At 47.0% G+C, this 19,461-nt stretch overlaps 1 pseudogene; it reads left to right on the top strand.

Moving 5' to 3' along the window:
• The first annotated feature begins 480 nt into the window (after nucleotides 1-480).
• LOC112827046 (olfactory receptor 56B4-like) overlaps nucleotides 481-19,461 on the top strand; it is a 26,034-nt pseudogene continuing 7,053 nt past the window's right edge.

The following is a 19,461-nucleotide window of genomic DNA, read 5'->3' as shown; positions in this document are numbered from 1 at the left end:
GCTCGGCCCCCTCCTTTTGCGCACAGACCTCTGGGAAATGTAGTAACATGTAGCTCTCTGGGCTTTGTGGCTCTGCCCGCTCGCTCCCTGGGGTCGCTAATGAGGCGGGAACCAGAAGGAGCAGGAGGGTCCGGACGAGCTTGCCACACTGGCTCTTCCCTCTCCACCAGGTGGCGCAGCGCGTGAACATCTGCTCATCTACCTCCTGGTTATCGCATGCTGGGATAACCTTCTACCCTCTAGCTCTGAGAATTCTCCAAGCTTAGATTTCCATGAAGTACTTTTTAGATGGATCTGGTGAGAAATGGGGGAAACAAATGACGGCGGCCCTAAATTACGCCCATCCTCTGTTGCTCACCGGACGCTTTATGAGGGTACACTGAACCATGGCGCTGCGCATATGGGGGATCCATTTTATGTTGGGCTTCCATGGGGCACTGACTTCCGCCTCCCGGGAGCGTCATCAGCTGTTGGTGCCGGTGTTCTCAACTCCGGGCTGGCCTCTTTTGGGCCACCACGACCGTCGGCCCTAGCCCAAGCATTGTTGTTTCTGCCTCGGAGGACATTCGTTCTGCCCAGCTGCGGGGGTGACGGTCTTAACTTTACTGAAGGGAAGACAGGGTGTGGTGGGTAAAGGGTTGTTGACTAGGTGTACAGCTAGTCGTGTGGTCAGCCCAACGCGGTTGGAACGAATTCTGTCCTGTCCACTTCGTGTGGTGGTAATCCCCTTTTCCCAGTTTTGCTGCTACTGCCTTAGGTTAACTCATGATCGTGCCGGCCATTCTAACGGTCTCATCCCGCCCGTATTTACTGAGTGTGTGCTAGGTGCCAGGCATTGTGCCGGATGCTGGGGACACGGTGTTGAGTGGGGCAGACGCGGCCCCACCCTCCCGGAGTTTACCGTCTAATCTAACGGGGAAGACAGACTGACTACAGAACACAAATAAGAGTAAAATTTCAAATTGTAAGTGGAGAAAAGAAACAGGATGCTACGAGAGAGAATGAAGGAGGGAGCCGTAAGTTAGATTGGGAGGAGATTCGGGAAAGGAAGAAATGCCTGATCTGAGACCTGGAGGCTGAGAAAAAGGAAGCTCTGTGACAGCCAAGAACAGAGTAATCTAGGCAGAGGGAACAGCGAGTGCAAAGACCCTGGGGAAGAACTTAGTATTTTGTTCTGGAACTGAGAGGGGCGCCTGAGTGGCTCAGTCAGTTAAGCGGCTGCCTTCAGCTCAGGTCATGATCCCAGAGGCCTGGGATATGGCACCCCGCTCAGCAGGGAGCTTGCTTCTCCCTCTTTCTGCCCCTCCATCCTTTCCTTCCCCCTCCTCACACTCGTGCTCTCTCTCCCAAATAAGTAATAAAAATAAAATCTTTAAAAAAGGGGTGGGGGCACCTGGGTGGCTCAGATGGTTAAGCATCTGCCTTCGGCTCAGGTCATGATCCCAGGGTCCTGGGACCGAGTCCCGCATCGGGCTCCTTGCTCCTTGGGAGCCTGCTTCTCCCTCTGCTTCTCTCTCTCTCTCCCCCTCTGTCTCTCATGAATAAATAAATAAAATCCTAAAAAAAAAAAAAAGGAACGAGAGAAGCCTTTTGTGACTGGAGCACATGAGGTAGGGAGCTGTAGAACAAATTGAGGCTGGCCTCCCTTCCTCCAGTCTTGCCTCTTTGAAGCCATCACACACTGGCAATATAGAAAAATTTGCAAAACTCAAATATGATTTTACTCCCTTTCAGAGGCTTTGTGTTCCCTGCAAGTCAAACTCCTTGGGCCCAGTGCTCAAGGACCCTCATCATTGGATTTACCTTGCTTTCCAGTCTCCTTTTTTTTTTTTTTGCCTCTGCTTGGTATGCGTTATTCCACGTGCTTGCTGAGCAGGCTGACTTCTATTCACCCTCCCTGTCCTGGTCACAATATCTCTTCCTCTGTGCTCTTCCTCCTGTGCAAGCTCCACCCTAGCTATATAATTATTAGTTTGCCTACTAATCTCTCCCACAAGATAGTAAGGTACTGCTCTCAGGAACTTGTTTTCTTTCTCTGTATGACGCAGAACGTGAGGCCAGGCAGTTGGTATTTTCATAACAAATTTCCACTGAGAAACTGGAACAGGTAGCCATCACTATCCTCCACCTGATACCTGATGAGAAGGTGATGTGGGGCTCCTGTCCACAGCAGGGAGTAGCGCCCAAAAGGGGGAGAAGAGATGAGTAAGAAATCTGCACTTATCATGGCCAGGCACTGTCTTATCCACTGTCTCATTTAATCCTCATAACAATTGTGGGCCTTAGATTCTTTTTGCAGTCAAGAAAGCTGGTGCCCAAAGGCTTACCCAGAGATCACCCAACTGGTGATGAGGAACCTGGGATAGGAACCTAGATCTTTCTGACTTCAAAACTTGAGGCTCCTAATACTCCCTCTGCTCCTTTTACTCCTATTCTGGCACCTTTCACCAGCACAGGAGCCTGAGAAGTTTAAGGAACTGAACTCCAAGAGTCTTCTATCTCAGGTGGGTCATTTGTACCCAAGGATATCAGATCTGGAACAGCCGTTCTACTGGGGCTCTACCCCTTCCAGAAACCAGTGACTCATATCAGTCCCTGCTTATATCAGTATTTACAGGGCCTAGAAGAACTGGTAAGACTCAGAAGTAGAAAATCCAGGAAAGGACACTCTTGGATTTGCTATCCTATAGAATTCTGCCCTATAGAACTCCAGGCTGTGTCCAAGACATCTCAGTTTGGGACTACAGACCCCTGGGCTAGATATTCAAGGGTGCTCCAGATCCAAGCTTTCTACCTTAGCTGTGGCTCAAGCTGTTTCTAAGAACACACATCAGGGTACAGATAGATACAGCCAGCACATTGCTGATCTTGCCACTCCAGCATCCTGCAAGAGCCTGGCCCAGAGTAGATGCCAGGTTAACCCTGGATGAATGAACTTCCCTTCTCTGCCCCAGGCTAGTCTCCCTCAGCTACTGGGATTGGCTTCTAGAATCCCTCCCTATCATGTGGACGAAGGGCTTCTGCCATCCAGGGAAGGTGAATAAAACCAGTGTTTCATTACCATCTCCGCCATCTTGACTTCTTGGGGAGTGTGCCAAGGTGCAGCTGAAAACCAGTGAGTAATAATTCCTTGGAAACATGCTGGATCCAGCATTTTTATGTGACAATCTGATTTTTATTTTGAAACTGTGCAAAATAAAAGCCCGTATCTGTATCTGCTATATATGATTGGAGGCAGTGTGGTTCTGGGGAAAGAGGAGTAGTCTCAGGGTCACCCTGGACCTAACAGGCTCTATTGGACAAGGTGCTCAGTGCCTTCAGGCCCTGGTTTTCTCATGAGTAAAACAAAAACATTAGACTCTAGGCTTCCTCCTACTGTTAATGTGAATGCTTAACAAATGGCTGGTCACACCTGCAATCAGCCCACATGAAGTACCTTTCAAGTGATCATTTGCCTGAATACCGTCTATTTTCATGGTTTAGTTTTTCTAACACCTTTCACTTAACCCTTCCACCACTGGTGCCTTTCTCATTTGCAAGGTTTTCACTAGTTTTTGGCTTCTTTGGATTCCAGTAAATCTTGTGGGATTCCAGCCATCGAATCATCTGCTCCGTTGCCCTACCTGGAGCCTCTTAAATCCCCAGCAGTCTCAACTTCCTGACAAAGCCCTGAGAGAAGTCCTGGTCTCCCTCCTCTTCCACCCCTCCCATTCCTGCTTCCCTGAAAAAACAAAGAAGGAAAAATCCGGGAGGTTTCTATTCTGGCAGTTAGCATTCTTACCACTAGATGGCACATGTGTGCAAGTCATCAGTCCAGACAAAAACTCTATTTTTTTTTTAATTATTTATACTCCACCTCGATCCACTAAAGCTTTGAGAGGAATTATACAAGTACAAAATATGCAAAAGGATAAAATAAAAAGTTGAAGGAATTGGGGAAAATAGAGAACAAGTGGAAGAGGTAACTCCAGGATGGGTCCTCAGAGGGAGGACACTGAACAGTGAAACAAACAGCAGTGACTTCCCTGGAGCTGTTTCTGTGGGCCCTTCCATGCAGGCCGATGCTGTGATGCTACATGAGGAAACACGGTTCTCTGGACCAGGTGAATTTACTGCTGTATGTATGCCTTTGTATTTTCAAAAAGTGAATTTGCACCCACCTCCTATCCCGCACTGAGGTTTGGGTGGAGCTTGGGACCAGGAGGCTCTCCTTGAGGCTATGGTCACCAGCCCCCAGGATGGCACCCCCATAACCCCCCTGCCTCCTGGTTTTCACACCCTGTGGAGTCCCCACCCACATACCCAGGGGTGGTCTGTGTGACCAACAGAATGTAAGAGGAGTGATGGCATGTCGTTTCTGAGGTTGGGTTATAGAAGACATTAGCTGCTCTTGTCTCTTTCCATCAGATCATTTGCTCTGGGGAAATCAAGCTGCCATGTCATGAGGAGCCCTCTGGAGAGACTCACCTAGCAAAGAACTGAGGCCTTCTGGCAACAGCCAGCTTTAATTTGCCAGTCATGTGTGTGAGCCACCTTGGAAGCAGATCCTCCAGCCCAAAAGACACCTTGACTGAAATCCTACGGGAGACCCTGAGCCAGACCATCTGGCTACATCCGTCCTTTGCTCTGTGAGATAATCAGTGTTCTTTTCAGCTGCTAAGTTTTGGTGGTAGTTTGTTACACAGCAATAGATAACTAACACAGAGGCCAATGGAAACCCAAGGTTGCGTCAGAGATAATTTTGCATGGGTGGGTCAACTTGGTTTTGGAGACCAAGGAAATATTTCAGAAGCAATGTATATATAGGCTTTAAATCTGATAGACATGGGCACCAATTCAGGCTGTGTCTGTGGAAAGACAGAAGTAGGTCCCACGTGAAATGTCTGCAAAGGAGGTTTCTTTGCAGGATGGTAAGGGCAAGGACCTCAACTGTCTTATTCACTGTGGCACCCTCATAGCCTACCACAGGACCTGGCACATGGTAGGCTTTCTGTCAATCTTTCTTGGATGGATACATGAACTCTGAATGAGCCATTCAATTTTCTGAAGACCATCATTCATTAAGCTCCTACCGTGTGCCAAGTACATAATGTTGTTGGTTAAGCTTCCATGGAACTTTTGTGTCCTCTACAAATCACATGCACCTTTTCCCGCCATCATGTTTCCCCTCACTCTGTATTTTCTCCTCGGAATTCTTTATTATTTTTGTAGAGCCTTGCATGGGCTTTAGATTGCATTCTGAAAACATTCTCATGGGAGTAGTGTTCTTAGGTCATCATGAGAAGTAATTTCTAGTTACCGTTTTTCCAATAGGAGAACCAGAACTGCTCAGGATACTGGGTTTATTTTGTGTACTTTTGTTTCAGGGCCTGCCCTAATTTTTTCTTCTTTTTCCCCCTGCTCCTTTCTTTTAAAAAAATGATCTGAAATGGCTAATGCTAAGTAATAGTTCATTTTCCCTGTGATAACTCTCTAGAGTCTATTTTCCGCTTTCATCTGACTTTGATGCTGATCTGAACCAGATCTTACCATAACAGAAACATTCTGGGGGTGAAGAAGAATCTGAGTGATTTGCCTCAGACCCTTGTCTCCCTCCCCAGTGTGTAAACACTCCTTTCTGGGTATCTAGCTCTGCAGGACTTCTCCGCCTCCCCACCCCGCCCCCCATCACCACACAGCTGTTATTTATTGAGTGCCTACCACACGCCCATCCCTTGTTATGCAGGTGTTACATGCATTATTGAATCTGTGCTAGAGACTGTGAATTGCCTTGCCAATTTTGTTAGTCCAGGTCCTTCGAGGAGCAGACACCAGGATGGGATTAATTGTGCAAGGATTTTACTAGGGGGAAAAATTGCCTGTTTCAAAGGAAATAGGGAGAGGGCTTAAAGGCCAGGAGGGCCATCCCTAGACCCCAAATGAAGGGGGTACGGGGAGACAGTTGGGTGCAAGTGTCACAGTATGCCCTGCATTTAAAGGAAAATTCAGTCTAACGAAGGTTAGGCAAAGCAGTCAGGGAGTCCTTGAGCCAAAGCCAGTCAATGAAGGAGTCTGTCCCTTGTGTCTCCGGACTGGGTCTGACTTTGCACCCAACCAAACTCAGTCATTGGTGGGGTACAGCCCATGGGAGGTGTGGCCAATGAATGTCAAAGCACAGCAGCTGGTGTCCTCAGCTCCGAGCAGTAGGAAGTCTGTGGGTCTCCGCCTTTCTCTCTCCAGCTACTTCTGGCCTTGAGAGTGACTGACCTGCCTGTGTATGAAGTTGAGTAAAAGTCTTCTAGAACGTGCTCCTGTGCTCCCCCAGCTGCCACCTCCCTCCCTCTGTCCCCTTCCCTGCAAGTCTGCCCAAGAGTTGTCTACACTCAATGGATCCGTTTTCTCCCCTCTCGCTCCCTCCTCAGCCCACTACAATCCAGATGCTGACATCACTGCTCTGCTAAAGTGATTCTCAGCAAGGTCTCCAGTGGCTTCTGTGTGGCCAAATCCAATGGATATTTTAATTTAATTTTTTTAAAGATTTATTTATTTATTTTAGAGAGAGAAAGAGAGCAAGCACTCGTGTGAGTCGGGATAGGGGCAGAGGGAGAAGAGAATCTCAAGCAGACGGTGCACTGAGCACAGAGGCTGAAGCGGGGCTCCATCCCATCACCCCGAGATCACGAACTGAGCCCAAACCAAGAGTTGGCCGCTCAGCCCACCCGGCCTCCTGGGCACCCCACCAGTGGATATTTTAAAGTCCTCATCTCATTTGAGCATTTGCTGCTGCCGTGTCCTTGTTTCTTCCTCGAACTTTGCTTTCTTGGCTTCGGGACTCTCTTGTTCTCTTTCTCCTCCTAGTTTTGTGGTTGGAGCCTCTAGCCTCTGCTAAACCTCTGCCTCAGGCCTTGTCTTACACTCTCTACTCTCTGCCCTTTTAATCCTTCATTTGCCTCTAATTCTTTTCACAGTTCCTTTTTTTCTCTGATCAGAGCCCAAACATTGAGTTCTTCTAAGTCCCAGTGAATCATCTCCTTTCATAGGACATCCTGGTCTCATGCAACCTTTTCCTTCCTTTGTCCATGGGATGGCTAAAATCAGGCCCAAATAGTGTGCTCCCGAGTCTCCTTCACATGTCTTCCTACGAGGCCTAGTAACATCGACGAAAATGGAAAATGAGACCGGATTTCTTGTGGATCAGGCCCCAGGGGGACCCTGAGATACCCTTAATTGTTCCAACTTACACGGTATTGGAGATGGAGTCACTCTGCAGGCTGAGTATATAACCATTCATGCCCTTAGCTGGGACTCTGAGGCTTTCTGTCCAGGTCATCGCTCCTTTCAGAGGAGTGGGAGCCATTCCTACTTCTATCACGGACTTGTTTGAGTTTGGACCTAGCTTTTACCTTTCTGGTTTCAGTTTTCTCATTAGAGAAATGCAGGAGTTGGACTAGTTATCTCTGAGGTCCCTTCCAACCACTGGCACCATCACGATCAGCTTTTTTACCTTGATTTCACTCCCAGGAATCTGTACAGAAATACTCTTCCAAGTGCATAAAGATGTATGCTCACTTGTAATAACCTAAGTGCCTGTCAAGAAGGGCTTGGTTAGAGGCAACTGGTGGCTCAGTTGGTTGAGCGTCTGTCTCTTGATTTTGGCTCAGGTCATGATCTAGGGTCATGAGATCCAGCCCCTCTTTGGGCTCCCTGCTCAGTGGGGAGTCTGCTTGAGATTCTTTCCCTCTTTTCCTACCCCTATTTGCATTCTTTCTCTCTAAAAATAAATAAATAATAAATCTTTTTTTTTAAAAAAAGGATTGGTTAGAGGCACCTGGGTGGCTTAGTCGTTAAGCATCTGCTTTCGGCTCCGGTCATGATCCCAGGGTCCTGGGATCAAGCCCCAGCATCGGGCTCCCTGCTCAGCGGGAGGCCTGCTTCTCCCTCTCCCACTCCCCCTGCTTCTGTTCCCTCTCTCGCTGTCTCTCTGTCAAATAAATAAATAAAATCTTTGAAAAAAAATAAAAAAGTGATTGCTTAAATAACTTATGGTGTACCTGCTCAATGATGGTGTTGTTCAAAGTAAACATTGTCTTTGTTATTGGTCTTCTGGGAGATAAGGAGCTTGAGCCAGAATGTAAAGCAATGATTTTATCAAGAAAGTCTTACTAACAACAACGATATGTTTATATATAAAAGCAGCTGAAGTGAATAGTGTGTTTAGAGACATAGTTGCTTTGCATTTTGGTGAGCAAGAATCTCTCTTCTCTTTTCCCAGGCCAGAACACATAGGTCCTGGACTAGCACTGGTGCACAGAACACACATTGAGTAGTGTTGGGGAAAGAAAAAAATCCCCTCAATTCTTCTAAATTCTTTGGCTGGTTTAATAATTAAATTGACACAGGACAGACTAACAGGAGAAAAATAAACACAAAAATGTAATAACCTGGGCGCCTGGGTGGCTCAGTTGGTTAAGCGGCTGCCTTCGGCTCAGGTCATGATCCTGGAGTCCCGGGATCGAGTCCCGCATCGGGCTCCCTGCTCAGCGGGGAGTCTGCTTCTCCCTCTGACCCTCCCCCCATCTCATGTGCTTTCTCTCTCATTCTCTCTGTCTCTCAAATAAATAAATAAAATCTTTAAAAAAAAAATGTAATAACCTGTATACCTCCTCTATATACGGGAGAGACTCAGGAAAACTGAGTAATCTGCTGAAATGCCCAAAGCCATCATCTTAAATACCATCTTCAGTTAAAGACAAAAGAAGATGATGGGGATGGGGAGTCAGATATGGGAGGTCACCAGGAAAAGCAGAGTGAACAAGGGTAGGGTTGTTATCCAGATTTAAATCCATGTCTTCTCCACTGATAATAGTTTCTAGAGATTTATTTATTTATTTATTTATTTATTTATTTATTTATTTTTAAGATTTTTATTTATTTGAGAGAGAGAGAATGAGAGATAGCACGAGAGGGAAGAGGGTCAGAGGTAGAAGCAGACTCCCCGATGTGGGACTCAATCCTGGGACTCCAGGATCATGACCTGAGCCGAAGGCAGTCTCTTAACCAACTGAGCCACCCAGGCACCCTCTAGAGATTTAGACTCACCGCCCCCCTCCCACCCCATTTCCTGATACAGCTAGGGAGACATCCTTACAAAAGGAGGTTTCTCTTATACATGTAAATATCTCTTACAAAAGGGTAAGTTCTATTTGGTTTTCAGAGCTTCTCTTGTGTCTGCATTTTCTTAAAAGTAACCAGCTTAAAATAATCAATATGCCAAAGAGGCAGATCTTGGGGTGACAAAATTTGCTCCCCTTCAGCAGCATTGCTTAAGCTTCACAAAAATCAGGTAGCTCTACTTGCGCAGATGTGGAAGGATGTCTAAGATGCATTGTTAAAAGAAAAAAGTATGTTACAGAACAGTATGGTGTTTTCAGAAAAAGGGATCCATACAAAAAGGGATTATCAAGTGCACAGGTAGACTGATAGATGCATAAAACATTTCTGGAACAAGTCTTGAGAAATTAACACTGCTTCCCTCTGGGGAGTGGAGCTGGGATTCTGGGGTGATAAATCTCTTTTTGTTGTATATCTGGACTGCTATTCAGTGGGTCCTCTCCGGTACAGTGTCTAGAATCTGTTCTGATTGGTCTGTGCCCTTCTTGACACAGTTGTTAAACATTTTTGTTTTTTCTTCCATTTTTTTTAGTAAACTCTACACCCAACGTGGGGCTCAAACTCACGAACCTGAGATCAAGAGTTGGGCACTCTACCGAGTGAGTAAGCCAGCCACCCCAGTTGTCAAACAATTTGAGTGTAAATCCTGCTATACTTTTACTGTTTTTTTTTAACCTATGTGCATGCAACCCTGTCATAGTTTTTTAAAGATTTTATTTATTTATTTATGTATTTATTTATTTAGAGAGTGCATGTGTGAGTGGGGGGAGGGGCAAAGGGAGAGGGAGAGAGAATCTCAAGCAGACTCCTTGCTGAACATGCTGATGTGGGGCTTGACCTCACAACCCCAAGATCATGACCTGAGCCAAAATCAAGAGTTGGTCACTTAGCCGACTGAGCCACCCAGGTGCCCCTCACTTTCATATATTATTTAAAGATTTGTTTATTTATTTTGGGGGAGAGAGAAAGAGGGAGAGTGAGCGAGCACACGGTGGGGGGGTGTGGAGAGGGAAAGGGAGAGAGAGAATCTTGAGCAGACTCCCCTGCTGAGTGTGGCGCCCAACTCGGGGCTCATTCTCACAACCCTGACATCATGACCCGAGCTGAAACCAAGAGTCGGTGCTTAGCCAACTAAGTCACCCAGATGCCCCCCTCACTTTCATATTTTTAAAATGAATTAGTTACAGAGCAAATACGGATGCTTCTTGAGTCTCTGTTTGCTGAACAACAAGCCTCCCTTTTTCATTTTTTATGAACATTCCCTCTGTTCTCACCACTAGGCATGTGAACAAGGCAGTTCTCTCTGTCCTGTGCCTCAGAGCTCTTCTCCCGCAGATATATTCACAGTAAGTCATTTTGGTTCACAGCTTGGAGATGAAGAAGGCCCAGGGGCCAGAGGACTGATTACAGTTCTGATTTACAATTATACAGTGATTTTTCACACTGCTCATGGAATTCTTACTTCCTCCCTGTTTGATTAGGATAGTTAGAAGGATCCGATTTGATTGAAGTAGTATAGGCTATGACTATCCTAAGGATTTGGCGTATTCAGTTGAACTGGGAAACATTGGGCAACAAATGTAAATTATTTCCTCACTCCCATACAACTGTGTATTTACTGTGTGCAGCTGACCCTGTGTAGAAAAGTGAATTGACTTCTCCTTTCCTTTGAAACTGTTGAGACATCTAAGTGGCGTCTTTAAACTCAAGATGCAAACAGCCTGTGTGCTGTTGTAGGAGTCTGAGGGGAGCTGAGACAATGTCCCTGGAGTCTGATAGTTTTTGATTCAAATGCTCGAGGCCTATTTACTGTGGTTCTTGACAGAATTAAAAAAAAAATGTTTTTAAATATATTTTGTCTTATTTCTGTGTTAAAGAGAATGTGGCTGTCCCTTGCCCCTGGTTCCCGGGGAACAACCTCTAAATCCTTAGAATTTCCTGAGTAATGAAAGAGCCTTTTTTATCCGTGGTGGGCCCTGAGAATTTGTACTTGTAAGGTGACTCAGGCTGGGCACAGGCCAAGCCAGAAAGACCAATGCTGTGATTAGAGAGTCAGGGCTTTGAGCCCTGTGATAACAGTTGGACTTCTAGGGAGGAGAAGGGGGTGTGGCCAATGAGTCAATCAATCATGGCTGTGTAATGAAACACTGAAGTTCAGGTGAACCTCCCTGGTTGCAATGCTCTGTGTATGGGCACACATCAGTGTAGGAGAGGGTGATAGGTCCTGATTGCAGGGGGAGAGAGCAATGGGACGCTCGCAGAGCCCCCTCTCCTGTATATTTCTTCCTTTGGCTGGTTCTGACTTATGCTTCTGCTATATAAAACTACTTGTAAGGACGGCAGTTCCCCGAGTTCTGTGAGATGTTCTAGTGAGCTACCAGATCTGAGCGGGTAGTGGGAGCTCCCGAATTTGTAGCCAGCCAGTCAAGATGTGAGGGTAGCCTCAGGACCCCCAAACTTGTGGTTGGCTCTGAAGTGAAGGCAGTCTTATGGAGTGCTGTACCCTTGTAAAGTCTGGCCCAAATCTGGGTAGTGGGCCTCAGAAGTCACTGCAATTTCCCTATGTATTTTAAGAAATTTAAAAACTAAAATTTACAAGAGTAGTGCAATGAATACTCATAAAACCTTCACTTAGAGTTTCCAGTTTGTTAACATTCCAATATTTGCTTTATTTCTCTCTTCTTATGTATGTTAAGCTTTTTTTTTCCCCCAACCAGTTAAAAGTTACAGACATAAGATCCCCAAACACTGGGCGCCTGGGTGGCTCAGTTGGTTAAACGACTGCCTTCGGCTCAGGTCATGATCCCGGAGTCCCGGGATCGAGTCCCGCATCGGGCTCCCTGCTCAGCAAGGAGCCTGCTTCTCCCTCTGACCCTCCCCCCTCTCATGTACTCTCTCTCTCTCATTCTCGCTCTCTCAAATAAATAAATAAATCTTTAAAAAAAAAAAAGATCCCCAAACACTTCGCGGCATATACTTCCTGAGGACCGGGATATTGTCCCACATAACTCCAATGTCATGATCACACATAAGAAATTTAGCATTGATATGATAAATACTCTCTAATATATCCTATTTGTTTCCCTATTGTCCCTCAAATATCATATAATTCTTTTTCTTTAGGCTTATGATCCTATCAAGGATACATATTACATTTGGTTGTCATTTTTCCCTCCTCTAATCTAGATTCTAGAACTGCCCCCTAGATTTATTTTATTTTATATTTTTGTCTTTCATGACACTGATATATTTGAAGGGGACAGGCTACTTGTCTTGTATATTAAACCATAATCTGGATTTGTCTGATTGTTTCCTCATGATTAGATTCAGACTATACATCCTTGGCAAGAATACAAACTGATGCAGGCTGGCTGGGTCTGAGGGCCCAGAGGGGGTCCCACAGGATGAGCCAAGAGGGTCCTTGGCTTTGCACAGGATAGAAATCAAATATGAGCCAAGAGGAAGCGAGAGCAGAATTTATTGAAGATGGAGCAGATACAGACAAAGCATCTGGGAGACTTGAGAAGGTTAGAAGAGTGAGTCTCATCTTTGCTTGGGGCCTGGGGTTTTTATTGAGGATGGTGGTCTGATACACATGTCCTCTCAGCCATCTGGGAACTGGTCAAAACAAAGACAAGTGCTCGGATGTCCTCCCTAAGTCACTTATGCCCTAGAACCAGGAGTCTCGGTGTCAAGGTGTCTGGAGTCAGTGGTAAAATACTCAGGACAACCTCAACCAGTCACTCCTTTGCTGTTATCTGTTGTGCTGGAAGACTCCAAATAAATCCTTAACTCTTCAACCTTTAGGAGGAGGATCTATATCATCAGTACTGATGGGGTTTTGGAATATAGGTGAGGTTCTGTGGGGTGAGGTCCGGAGCCCATGACCAAGAAAGAATTCTTGAGACATCTTTGGTGCAAAATGGTGGTTTATTAAAGCACAGGGGCAGGACCCGTGGGCAGAAAAGAGCTGCTGCACTGGGTTTGTGAGGGGTGGGGAGGGGTGGCTGATTATATTCTATGGGTTTGGTGGGGGTAAGGGAAAGGGAAGTTTCAAGAGAACTTTCATATGCTAAGGAGGACCTACAAGATACTGGAGGCCTTGCCATTGTCAAGTTAAGGTTGTTTTTCCCTCTAGCAAGGTATTAACATTAAGATAGTTAGGAGATTCCTGGAAGAATGTCACACATGTCCCACCCAGGAGTGGGGGGTGGGGGGGAGGTTGCAGGGTATCTGCTTATGCTTTGTCTTCAGCCAGCCTTCCGCTCCCTTATCAGTAAGTACCATAGGCATGTGTAAGGTGGGGGTGCAGGTCCTGGCAAGAATAGGGGCAGGAAAAGGGGCAAAAAGTAGTCCTTTGTGGGGTCTCTTCACTTTCTCTGTCCCAAAGCTAAGGGATAAAGTACATTAGCAGTGAGGTACAAATATGCCTTACACGGCACATGGAAGAGCTGCATGGCCCAGCGTGGAGGGGATTTCACGCAGCAGGAATGTCGGTGGTTGCCTGAAGCTCCTCCTGTCTTCTCACTCTTCTGACATCATCTCATTCCAGCCCTCCCCATGGCTTAGCAGGCTCTCACATGTCCATCTCCAGCACAGACCACTTCCCCAAACCCAGTCCTTGTTTTCGTCTCAAAGCTGTCTTTAAGGTCCCTCACACCCAACGTGTTCAACGCTGAACTCTAGAGTCCTTACACCAGCCCCTTGCCACATGGGGTCCTCCTCTGGTCTTGGCCATTGCCGGGAACGGCAGCACCCCCACTCAGTTATGTGAGCTAGAAACCCGGGCGTCGTCTATGACCCTTGCTTCTCTTTCCCCTCCTCCCCAAGATCATGACCTGAGTCAGTCAGACACTTAACCGATTGAGCCACCCAGGCATCCCTACGTAAAATGTAAATTTTCTGATGGCATCATCCCCCTTCTTAGAATCCTTCAATGTGTTGAATAACAAAAATTCAACCGAGTGAATTTGAAGATGTAATTGGCTTTATTAAGCAATTCACTAAGGGGTACCATCTCCCCTAGTATGTCCAGAGATGTTTCAAGGATGTGTACAAAAGGAAGCTTTTTCTAGACAAGAGGGTGGGGCAAGGAGGTTATTAGCAAGGGGAAGGGTTGTTTCCGGCCAGGACATCTTGGGGGGGAGTGGGGGGGAATGACAGGGTTGTTTATCCTGCAGATGACCTCACTGGTGCTGATCAGGAAATTTCCCACTGAGGCTAAAAGGTCTCATTCCTGGGATGGGTCGAAACTTTAATTAAGTCTTGGTTTGCCGTTGGGAGGTGGGGTGGGTGGGTGGGTGCAAATGAACCCATTTGGGGCTCCTTTCTTTTTTTGAAACAAATGGATACTCATTGCTCTTTCAACAAAGACCAAAATTTTTGCTAAGCCCCCTGGCCTCTATGTGCCCGGTTCTTCCCCGTGCTCTCTGCTCCGCGGCCATTCTCTTCCCCTTTTCAGTCCCTTCGATCCCAAACAGCTTCTCTCCCGCTCCTGGGGATGCACGCACGTGTCTCATGTGTGTTTTCCCTTCACATCTTTACTCATTAGTCCCTTTCCCTCTGGGAGGCTCCCCTGTTATACTATCTCAGAGCTCTCTATTTTTCTCCCCCTCTTAGCCCACATTACAGATTTTATTTCTGCAGCCCTTCAGGGTTTCTTTAGGATCTGTCTTCCCCACTGCCAAGTGCTGAAGGGAAGTGCCCACATCTGACTTTTCCATAGCCCCAGCATGTGGGGCACAGTGCCAACCTTGATAAACACCTGGGAGGTGCGCGACCCTGCCGTGGGCCTCCGGAGAATTCTGAAGGGTATGCATGCTCATGCAAATGCGAGAGAATTCATTCCACACTGTCTTACAGTTTAGGTAAGTTTGATAAAATATTATCTATTTTATCTGCTCAGTCTGACTTCAAAAGTCCATGGGGAAATTTTATTTCAAAGCAGTTCCTATATTTAAACTTAGAAAAGGAAGAACAACCAGGATTTCTCCCATCTTCCCATTTGCGTCTTGAGCCATCTAAGCTCGGAGGGTGGCCAAGGCAGCAAATAAAGTAAGAGGCCATTGATATGCAAATATGTCATTAAGATTGGAGGCCCCACCCCAGAACTCCGTCTCAATTCTTTCCAAATCAAAGCCAATTTGCATTTAAAAAAAATGAATCTCCCAAACTTGAAATTATTCTCCAAAGCTAAAATGTATGGAAATTAAACTATTGAAAATATTGAGCTTTCAATACAACACATTGCTGTTTGAGGGGAGAAAGCTGGCTGTCCTTCAACAATTGGGTTCTGTTTGGCTTGTGAAGGGCTACTGGGTTAAGGATGGACATTCTTGACCTTGGACTGCCCGCTATTTCTCTGGAGCATGGACACACCGAGCAGTTAAGTTTGGTGCTGCTTGAGACATCGCTCCCATTTTTGAGTTACAGAAACTGAGACTCAGAAGATCACTTGATGTATTTGAGATACAATCTAGTCTTCAGATTCCATGTACAGAGCACCTTTCTCAACACTTTTTAAACTGTCACATCCCCCAAAGGGCTGTGATTCTCTGTAGAGCAGAGACCAGACCTGCCGACGCTGCTCATGCCCACTCTGCCCAACAGATTTCACAGGAACTTTGGAACGTATTTCTAATCTCACAGAAAAGAAGCAAAGCAAATTCCTTCCAGGTAATCGCAAGAGGGTGGGGAGCCCTTCATCTGTCCTGCTGCCTAAACCGCATTTCACACAAAAGCCCCAAGGTGCCATAAAATCACTCTGGTGCCTGGATGCCAGGGTCAGAATTGATGACTTGAGAGGCCAAGGAGCGGAGCTGCTGTGATGATCTCAGAAAAGTGGGATGTGGCTGCTGAAGCCCAGAGCCCGCTCCCTGCAAACCTCAGCTCTGGTTGGCAGCGCTTTCACCTCCTGCTGATGGATGGTGGACCAGGGGCTCCCACACCAGGGGACAGCTCTCATCGCTGCTTTGAGCTTGGAGCCATGTCACTTTTGGGATTAGAAGATTGTTCTCTGATTCAGATGATTCCTTCCTTCTCTCCAACAGTCTCACGGTAGGAAGTACGTAGTAGGCAGGACTGCAAGCTCTGCTGTGCACCAGCTCTGTGGTCTTCAGCAAGACTCCTCTGACCCTCAGTTTCCTCATCTGTAACGAGAGACCCTATCTTGTAGGGTTCCCGAGAGAATCAAATGAAATACTGTAATGGGAAATCTTTAGCTTGGCTCCTGGTGTCAAAGATGAAAAAAGCTGGGCACTGGTCAAAAAGTGTTAAGGACTGATTTTAATCAGTAACATACTATTGCAAAAGGGAAAAGAGTCCAATGTGACCCGAACTCAACTTTCATATGTTCAGAGGTGACTGGGTGTTTTCAAGGGAGAATGAGGGGTTAGGGAGAGGGGTGAGTAGGGACTCAGTAGAGTCAGGGCAGTGAAAATTTACAAAAAGTGGGGGAGGGGTTTGTCCCTGTGAAACCCATCTGGGTTTGCTCCTCCCCTCCCACCTTTGCAGGCTGGAGAGAGACCGGAGCCCTGTCCTCAGGTGTCCTCTGGAAGAAACAGTCATTTCTTTTGGAAGCCTTGTGTTTTCTCAGGCAGGCACTTTAAGGGGGGCTAGGATCATCTTAGGGGTGCAGCCCTGAGTGTGTTAGTGTTTGTTCAAGTCTTTGTAGGCCCAGCTTGGGGCTTCGCTGAGAAGTGGGCTCAGAGGAACCCGGCTAGAGTTTGGTCAAGGAGAGAGTCTTTGTCACTGTCAGGCAGTGGTCAAGAGAGAAGGTGGTTATTCATTTGTAAGTAAGTTAGAAGAGGGACCATCTGTGGGAACACCGAGTGGGGACACTGCATGGGACAATGTGTGGGGATGCTGTGTGAGTCACTGCATGTTGCTGTGGGGGACACTGTATGGAGACACAGCATGGACCTCTGCGCGAGGGTGCTGTGTGGGGAACACTGCTTAGAGATGCTTTGTGGCCAATAGCTGCTTGAGAGGTGGCAGCTCAAGAAGGTGGGACTGACTTGTGCTTTTGTAACCTTGGGGAAAATGTTCAAGCAAAAATATGAAAGGGACCAACTTAACAGGACAGCTTTTGATGTTTTATCGATATCCTGGCTGAGCGGGCTCTCAAATCCAGGTCTGGTTGACTCCAGGGCTGGTGAGCCATCATCATCTGGCACAAGGATGCAGCAGGAAAGACCACACCATAGTCCTGCGGGTCATCCTTCATGGTGGGCAGTGCTGGGCAGTCCAGGGATGCTGTTCCTGATGGAGCAGAGGAGTGGGCAGGGGAGAAGTTAAGGTGAAGGAGTTCTGGCCCAAGCTATGGCAACTGCTCTGAAGGCACATGCCGCTTCCTGGGAGTGGCTCTAACTCTCCATTGTGTGCCTACTACTAAGCTTTGGGGCCTAGGAAAGCCTGCATTTGAGCTTTAGAAATAGACAAACACACATTATCCTTCCCAGAATCCTCCTGCCCCATGGTGAATCATCAGCAATTTTTGGCCACTCAGTGTCTAGTCCTTCTTCTTCAGAAAGCCTGATATCCTCTAGGAGGAGCATAATAAAGTCCTTTTATAGCTCTTTCTATGTCCCAGGCCCTGTTCCAAGAGCATTATAGTTATTAACCTGTTTAATTCTTCCAACAGCCCCAGAGCTGAGTACTATCAGTATCTCTGTTTTAACATGTGGCAACAGAGGCACAGGGAGGCCAAGTAGCTTGGCCAGGGTCACACCTTAGCAGCAGGAAGTCAGCTCCTTATCCCTGCTTTATGCCATGGTGTGCATGACTGGTCTTGCTCTCCCCACCATAAAGTCAAAGGATCCCATCCGTTCTGTCAGCCAAGTCCTGCCTGTCGCATCCCTGTAGAGCCAGAGAGTGGGCAGGTGGCACCAATTAGCTGAGGGACTCTAACGTAGGATGTGAGGCTGAGAGGATGTGAGGTTTCGCCGCAGATGCCCTCTTGGAACCGGGAAGGTCAGGTTTGCCTGGGAAGGCAGCTGGAAGGGGAAGGTGAATAGAGTGGAGCGGAGGAGACCGTGAGAGGTGGGTCCTAACTGTATTCTTTTCCCTGTGGCTGTTGTAACCAGTCACCGTAAGCTTCTTGGCTTTAAACAACACAAATCCATTGTCTGATAGTCGTGGAGGTCACAAGTCCAAAATGGATTTCACGAGGCTGAAATCTAGGTGTTGGCAGGGTTATATTCCCTCAGGATGCTCCGGGGAGGGCACCCCTTTCAGCTTCTAGAGTTCCATGCCGGGGCTTATGTCTCCTTCCTCCATCTTCAAAGCCAGAAGCATAGCATCTTCAACTCTCTCTATGCTTCTGCCTTTGCCCAGCTTTCTCCTCTGACTCGGAGCCTCCTGTGAACCTCTTACAAAGGTCTGTTGTGATTACCTTGGGCCCACCCGGATAACCCCAGATAATCTCCCCATCTCAAGAGCTTTCGCTTAATCCCAACTAAAGAGTCCCTTTTGCCCTATAAAGTAATGTCCATAGGTTCCAGGGTTTGGGACGTGAATGTATTTGGGGGGCCCTTATGCAGCCTCCCACACTGACTGTCTCCTTAGTGGGCCCTGCCCGGCGGGCAGCGTGGCCATCCTGGGGAGGAGACGTTCTCATCCAGCGTCCCCTCCTTGTGCCGGTGCCCCCTGGCGGAGCACACAACTGCAGTGATGCAGTTGCCTACAAACTCTGGAGTCCTGGCTACAGTTCAAGGACAGGCGTCTCCCCGAGAGCCACCTCCTAGGGCGGCTGGAGTCATCGTCTTGCCACCTCCTTCCCTGAGAGCCCCCTCCATCTGCTCGAGCCATCATGTCGCCACATTCCCAGCACCTCTAACCAAACCTCACACCTTTTCTGAGAGGCAGCCAGGGCTGTGCTGGTGTGCAGACGTGGCCAGGTGGAATTGTTCCTTCTGCACAAGGCTGAAAATAGGAATTTGGTCTCCACAGTTTCCTGCTTCTCATGCTCCTTACAGAAGTGGGGCGAAGGAAAGGAGGTAGGAGACAGGCCTTTCAAGGGAGCCAGGGGCGGGAAACATCAGCCAAAAGAAATCAATACTAATGCATTACAGTAACACTGTCCACAACACCGGTACTGAACACTCATCGGCACTGAGTGATAAGCACTTTATGTTATTACTTACTTTATCAGAAATGATGAATGTAAAATTGAAACAGTACAAGAAAATATGCAGTAAAATATGTTCCCCTCCCCTCCTTAGAAGCAAACATTGTTTCTTATGTGTTTGTCTAGACTTTTTTTAAAATTTTTTTTTAAAATTTTATTTATTTATTTGAGAGAGAGAATGAGAT

This window comes from Callorhinus ursinus, unplaced genomic scaffold (genome assembly GCF_003265705.2).
Source record: "Callorhinus ursinus isolate GAN/ISIS: 27379988/994484 unplaced genomic scaffold, GSC_fseal_2.0 scaffold38, whole genome shotgun sequence".
NCBI lineage: Eukaryota > Metazoa > Chordata > Mammalia > Carnivora > Otariidae > Callorhinus > Callorhinus ursinus.
This window is presented reverse-complemented; position numbering and strand designations above follow the sequence as displayed.